Raw genomic sequence first — 7,556 nt, forward strand, 5'->3', positions numbered from 1 at the left:
GTTCCAGAATGGAGACCCAACATGGTCGACCTCGAGGTGGTGCTTGTTGGACGTTCTACCCTACAGTCACCTCTTATCGGTGACTCCCACTGCACAAGAACAACCTACAGTGGTGAGTATATCAAATTCCTTTGGACGTCAATGAAAGTTTGTCACTGCTTTTCAGTTTTGTTTTTCCTAATCTGTTCCAGAATGGAGAACCAACATGGTCGACCCCGAGGTGGTGCTTGGTGGACACCCAGGACAACTTTGACAAACTCTGAACACAAGGTGTCGGAAGAGGATGAGCATTGTTAGTAGTTGTGTTTGCTGCTGCTTTTGTCTCTTCATTTGTTTGTTTTTCCTAATCTGTTCCAGAATGGAGACCCAAAGCTTGGTGGACTTCCTATGTCCTGGACAACTTCGACGAACTCTGAACACCAGCTGTCAGAAGAGGATGAGTATTGTTACTTGTTTGCTGCTGCTTTTGTCCCTTTTCATTTGTTTTTCCTAATCTGTTCCAGAATGGAGACACAACATGGTCGACCTCAATGCGGTGCTTGATGGATGTTCTGGTCTACAGTCGCCTCTTCCCTGATCTGGTCTGACTCCCACTGCACAAGAAGAAACCTACAGTGGTGAGTATATCAAATTCCTTTGGACATCAGTGATACTTTGGTACTGCTTTTCAGTTTTGTTTTTCCTAAACTTTTCCAGAATGGAGACCCAACCTGGTCGACCTCGAGGCGGTGCTTGGTGGACGTTCTACCCTACAGTCGCCTCTTCCCTGATCTGGTCGGTGACTCCCACTGCACTAGAAGAACCTACAGTGGTGAGTATATCAGATTCCTTTGGACATCACTGATAGTTTGGTACTGCTTTTTCGTTTTTCTTATCTATTCCAGAATGGAGGCCCAAGGCTTGGTGGACAACTTCGACGATCTCTGCATACCGACTGTCGGAAGAGGATGAGTATAGTGATAGTTGTTGTTTGTTGCTGCTTTTGTCTCTGTAAGTTTGTTTTTCCTAATCTGTTCCAGAATGTCGACTCAATATGGTCGACCTTGAGGCGGTGCTTGGTGGAAAGTCCTGGACAACTTCAACAATCTCTGAACACCAACTGTCAGAAGAGGATGAGTATAGTGATATTTGTTATTTTGGTTTGTGTCAATGTTTTTGACGTCTACTTTGTCTACAGTCGCCTCTTCCCTGATCTGGTCGGTGACTCCTACTGCACAAGAACCTACAGTGGTGAGTATATCAGATTCCTATGGACATCAATGACAGTTTGGTACTGCTTTTCAGTTTTGTTTTTCCTAATCTGTTCCAGAATGGAGACCCAAGGCTTAGTGGACTTCCGACGTCCTGGACAACTTCAATCTCTGAACACCTACTGTCAGAAGAAGATGAGTATTGTTGGTTATCTGCTGCTTTTGTCTCTTTTCATTAGTTTGTTTCCTTTTTTTAAGTGTACAACAATCACTTTAGTCACAAAGCACTGAATATGGTTTAAACACAGGTTGTTTTTTTTATATAAACAGACTCTGGGTTTGTTTCACTTTTGAAATGAAATTTTTGGTGTGGTTTAAAAACAATGAAAGGATTTCAAAGGTGTGTGTAGAGGGGCCCCTCAAGTCAAACAGGTTTGGGCCAGTGATTGATGTGTGTGGGGTTCTTTGGTTTTATTTTTCATGTTTGTACAAACAAGGTTTACAAAGGTTTTTACTCTAAACTTCTTTTATAAAAGAAACATTTTTTGGTATGGTGTCCTGTGTGGTGTTAAACTTTGAACTCTGGCAAAACCTTGGAGTATTTCGTTTTTAAGGGTGTATTTTTTTTTTTTTTAAATGTGGTGTTTCACTTACCACTGTGCTGTATATAAAGGTTTGTGTCTTTGGTTTGGTGTGAGGTTTTTCCTGTTGTGCATCAAAAGGTTCAAACTACAAAGTGGTTGCATCAAATCTAAAAGGTCTCAGGTTTTGGTCTTCAAGACAAAAGGTGTTAGGGTTTTTACTTTTTGGGTTTTTCTCTCGGTAAAACACCTAAAATGGCTGAAAGCTGAATGAAATGGTTTTGATAACATTCAAACAGGTTTGATCTGTGTGGTGTACTTTGGTTAATTTTGGTGTTTATACAAACAAGGTTTAGAAAAAACAACTTTAAGCCATTTTGCTCAATGGGATTTATCATCTAAAAGGTATTTTGGTTTGAGGTTGCTTACTTTTGGTGTTTGATTACATGGCGTACTGAGGGGCTTTGGTTTGAGTGTCAAATGTGCGGTATTTAAAGTTTTAAACACAAGAGGGCGCTGGTATGGGACAAAGTGGGGGAAAATGCCACTGTGCTTTACTTTGTTTGTATTTTGGTGTGAGGTTTTTCCTGCTGTGCATAAATAGGTGGACTACTTTGGAATCAAGGACCCAACATGGCTTCCATCATCAAGTTCCAAATATGGTGAGTAAACCAGAATCCTCCTCTGATATGAGACACTGTGATGTTTACTGCTGCGTTAGTTTTTGTTGTTTTCGTATCTGTTCCAGAATCAAGACCCGACATGGACCTTGTGATGGAACGGTCACGCTTGGTGGACGTCCAGGACAACTTTGACGAACTCTGAACACCAGCTGTCAGAAGATGGCGAGTGTTGTTAGTTTTTGTTTGCCACTGCTTTTGACTCTCCATTTGTTTGTTTTTCCTAATCTGTTCCAAAATGGAGACCCAAGGCTTGGTGGACTTCCTACGTCCTGGACAACTTCGAACTCTGAACACCAGCTGTCAGAAGAGGATGAGGATTGTTGGTTGTTTGCTGCTGCTTTTGTCTCTGTCAATTTGTTTTTCCTCATATGTTCCAGAATGGAGACCCAGCATGGTCGACCTCGAGGCGGTGCTTGGTGAACGTTCTACCCTACAGTCGCCTCTTCCCTGATCTCATCAGTGACTCCCACTGCACAAGAAGAACCTACGGTGGTGAGTATATCAGATTCCTTTAGACATAAGTGACGGTTTGGTACTGCTTTTCAGTTTCGTTTTTCTAATCTGTTTCAGAATGGAGACCCAAGACTTGGTGGACTTCCTACGTCCTGGACAACTTTGATGAACTCTGAACACCAGCTGTCAGAAGAGGATGAGTATTGTCAGTTGTTTGCTGCTGCTTTTGTCTCTTCATTTGTTTTTTTCCTAATCTGTTCCAGAATGGAGACCCAACATGGTCGACCTCGAGGCGTTGCTTGGTGGATGTTCTGGACAACTTTGACGAACTCTGAACACAGACTGTCGGAGGAGGATGAGTATAGTGATATTTCTTATTTTTGTTTGTGTCATTGTTGTTGACCTCTACTTTCATCTACAGTCGCCTCTTCCCTGATCTGGTCGGTGACTCCCACTGCACAAGAAGAACCTACAGTGGTGAGTATATCAGATTCCTTTGGACATCAGTGACAGTTTGATGCTGCTTTCAGTTTTGTTTTTCCTAATCTGTTCCAGAATGGAGACCCAAGGCTTGGTGGACTTCTGACCTCTAGGACAACTATGAACATCTGAACACCAACTGTCAGAAGAAGATAAGTATTGTTACATGTTGTTTGCTGCTGCTCTCGTCCCTTTTCATTATTTAGTTTTTCCATTTTTTTAAGTGTACAAAAATCACTATAGTCACAAAGCACTGAATACGATTCTAACACCGGTTGTTTTTTGATATATGAACAGACTCGGGGTTCAAGTTTGTTTCATTTTTGAAATGTTTGGTGTGGTTTAAGGAATATTTGGTTGTTATTAGACCCTGAGATGGGTCAGTGATTAGTAGAAACATTTATTTTGATGCATTATTTTTTTGTAGTAGCAGATCCAATGTAATCTTATTTTGTGATATATGATGGATTTTGAATCGGTCTCCGACTACAAGTAAAACATTTTTTTCCTACTAACCCAATTATAGCCTGGTTTTGTTTTAAGATAAACATACAATAATAGTATGAACCTGAAAAAACATTTATTTGCAAAGGACACTGAATGATGAAGACTTAAATATGAACATTGAATATGAAACATGGGGCAGTTAGGTGTGTTGTTGGAGATGGTGAGAAGGGAAAAGATGGAGATGGTGAGTGAGTTCATCATGTGTGAATGTGAGAGTTCAGCTCAGGTGGAGCAGTGACTCCAAATCTCGCTCGCTCACTCACAGTGACTCGCGCTCGCTCGCTCACTCTCGCTCGCCCACTCACTCACAGTCACTCACTCACTCTTGCTCACTCGCTCCCTCACTCGCTCGCTCAGTCAGACATGATGCACTCACTCACCATCTCTATCTTTTCCTTTCTCCCCATCTCCAACAACACACCCAACTGCCCCATGTTTCATATTCAATGTTTATATTTCAGTCTTCATCATTCAGGGTCCGTCTTTGCAAAATAAATATTTTTTTCAGGTTGAACCTATTCTTGTTTGTTTATTTATCTTAAAACAAAACAGGGTAATAATTATTTAGTAGGAAAAAAATGTTTGCTTATAGAAGGAGACGATTCAAAATCCATCATATCACAAGATTATTAAATTGCATCTGCCGCTACAGAAACTAACAATGCATCAAAATCAATGTTTCTACCAATCACTGACCATCTCAGGGCCTGATAATAAACAAATGGTCCTTGAAAGGTATTTTATGATTGAATCGAAATGATTGTAGTTTATTTTTTTTGTTGATTGAAAAAAATGCCTTTAAAGGGTTAGAATTTTAAAATTATTTGATGAGTATATCTCAGTCTGAAGTAGCTTTAAAAGAGTGACAATTTGAAGTTGAAAAAATCTAAAGTTATTGTAGTCCCAATAAAAACAGTGTAGTTGCGTAACCTTTAAAAGGTTAACATTTCAAAAATATTAATATTTGATATGCATATTTCAGGATGAAGTAGCTTCAAAAGACTGACTCATTGAAAGTGGAAAAAAATATTAAGATATTTTTACAGCAGTTTTTGGCAAGGGGCTGTTTTCTGCAACAAAGAACAAATTAGGGGGTTAGGGTTAGCTAACCTTAGTTGGTTATCCCCAAAACACCTGGTTCAGGTGAACAGCTTATTATCAGAGTTCTGCAGAGCTCGTTAACCACTTCCACTACACAAGAACCTACAGTGGTGCGTATATCAGATTCCTTTGGACATGAATGACGCTTTGCTACTGCTTTTCAGTTTTGTTTTCCCTAATCTGTTCCAGAATTGAGACCCTAACACTTGGTGGACTTCCTGGACAACTCAGACAAACTCTGAACACAGGCTGTCAAAACAAGATGAGTGTTGTTTTTTTGTTTGTGTCGATGTACACTTCTACTTTCGTCTGTCATTTCCTCTTCCTGTGTTGTCGTTACACAAATGTGTACACTTAACAAAACTTAGTTGACAGTAAACGGGTGCAGGTCTCGGAGGATTGGATAACTCTGATTGGACGGAACTCTCAAAACGTGACGGCAAAACAAATCTGCTCACAAGGACGGACAAACTGGAATCATGGCTTGGAAATGCAAAACTAACTTTCTGGACAACTTTGTCAACACAATGATGCAGCAAATGGAGGAATTCATTCACCTCAGTGAATCTAACCCTAACCCTAACCATTTGGAAAATGGATGGATCTGCATGGTGATATTTGAGGAAATGGGATCAGTGGATTCAAAATCTGGAGGAACGGAACACAAGAATCTGAAAAAAAATCAACACGATGGAGATTTGTGTTCTCGGGGTGAAACGGTCAATGAAGGACTTGGTGAACCTTATTTTCAACTCCAGGTTTCTTTTCAAAAACACATTTCAACTAAAAAAACCCACTTCAACCGTGCAGACACACACAAATACACTGTTCAAACATCAAAGTTGCTGCCACAGCAAAACAACCTCCTCTTGTCCTTTCTGTCCCCCTCCCATTCCCCCCAACCGGTCGAGGCAGACGGCCGCACACTTTGAGTCTGGTTCTGCCAGAGATTTCTTGCTGTTAAAAGGGAGTTTTTTCTCTCCACTGTTGCCACGATTGCTTGCTCATTGTGTGAATTGTTGGGTTTCTCTTCTCTCTAATATTATGAATGATTTAAAAAAAAAAAAAAAAAAAAAAAGGAGTGCAAGTCCGACTGTCACCTCCACGTGGTGCACTCTGGGTAACGCTAACGACGGCGGCAAACGATAAGTTTACCCGGACATTTCTGACTTATTTGAAATGTTAATGTGTTTGAATGTTTGTTTGTCATTGTTGTGACGATAAAGTCAAGTTAATTTTCACTTCATGTGTCTGTCCAGAAACGGCAGCAAAACATGGACTGGATTTCACCGACTGGTTGCTTTCCTTTTCTCTTTCCTTCCATTCTTTTTCATGTCTTTCAGCCCTTTCTTTTTGCCATTGCTCCTATATTTTTATTCTTTTTTCTTTCCTCCATCCCTACTTTCATCCTCCCAGTCCCCTTTAAAACATTTTTTAATTAGGTTTTGGTCCAACCAGCAGGGGGCATCTCAGCCACTTCAGCCTCAGTGGGTGAAGCTGAGTTGTTTTTCTTAACATTATCAAACTGCTCTAATTTTCTTTTCACTGAAGTTTGAAAAATTGACTGATTGACACGTTAACCTACATTTTATTTTCCATTCATAATTTAGGGTTAGTGTAAGTGTGGTTTAAAGCCAACAGGGTTTATGAAGAATAAGTTATTGTTTGTATTGTTATTTAAAGCTAACTGTATTTTCTTCTCTGTATTGTTTTATTGCATTGAAGAAAAGAGCCTGTGATTGTTTGACTTTAATTTCTACTTAATCTTGATATGTTTCTTTGATGCCGTTTTGTTTATTTTCTGCTTTGTATTGATGTCTCCATCTTGAATCTGCCTTTTGGGTTAAATAAATAAATAAATAAATAAATAACTTATTTGAAGTCTCTGGCTCTTTCACTCACACTCACTCTGCTGAACTGGCTGAACAAATGTGTGCCACAGTCTGGCCCTCGGTGAAACTGTATGGCCTGAAACCTGTTTTCTCATGTTATTTATGGGCTGGCAGTGACTTAAACACAATTCGGTGTTTATCACACATTGTTTTTTTGCTAATGACGTTGCTAATTTTCCTCACATTCCAACAATTCAGCAGCTTTGAATACATTTTTCATCTGCACGTAATGTCACTTTTATGATTAATTATTTATGGCCTGGCAGGGTCTGCAACATAATTTTTTTTCCTCACAAAAGTTACTATTTATTTCAACAATTTAGCAACTCTCAAATTTGGCCATTTGGTCAAACTTGTCTGTCAGAGGGCAGTTTTAACATGTAAATGCATACATTTCAAGTTTCTCTTCACCACCTACAACTTCCTAAACAACCTTGCCCCTTCTTACCTGACAGACCTCCATCGCCCCATTCACTCACACCGAACACGCTCCATCGACGCAAACACCCTCACCCTCATCATCAGGACCAAATACCGCACAATAGGTGACGGAGCCTTTGCCGCCCCTACCCTCTAGAACTCCATCCCGCTGGCCATCCCAAATTCTGATTCACTGCCGTCTTTCAAACGTCATCTCAAAACCCATCTCTTCAAGATCACTTACACCTG

The sequence above is a fragment of the Microchirus variegatus genome, assembly GCF_963457635.1.
Source record: "Microchirus variegatus genome assembly, chromosome: 22".
NCBI classification, from domain to species: domain Eukaryota; kingdom Metazoa; phylum Chordata; class Actinopteri; order Pleuronectiformes; family Soleidae; genus Microchirus; species Microchirus variegatus.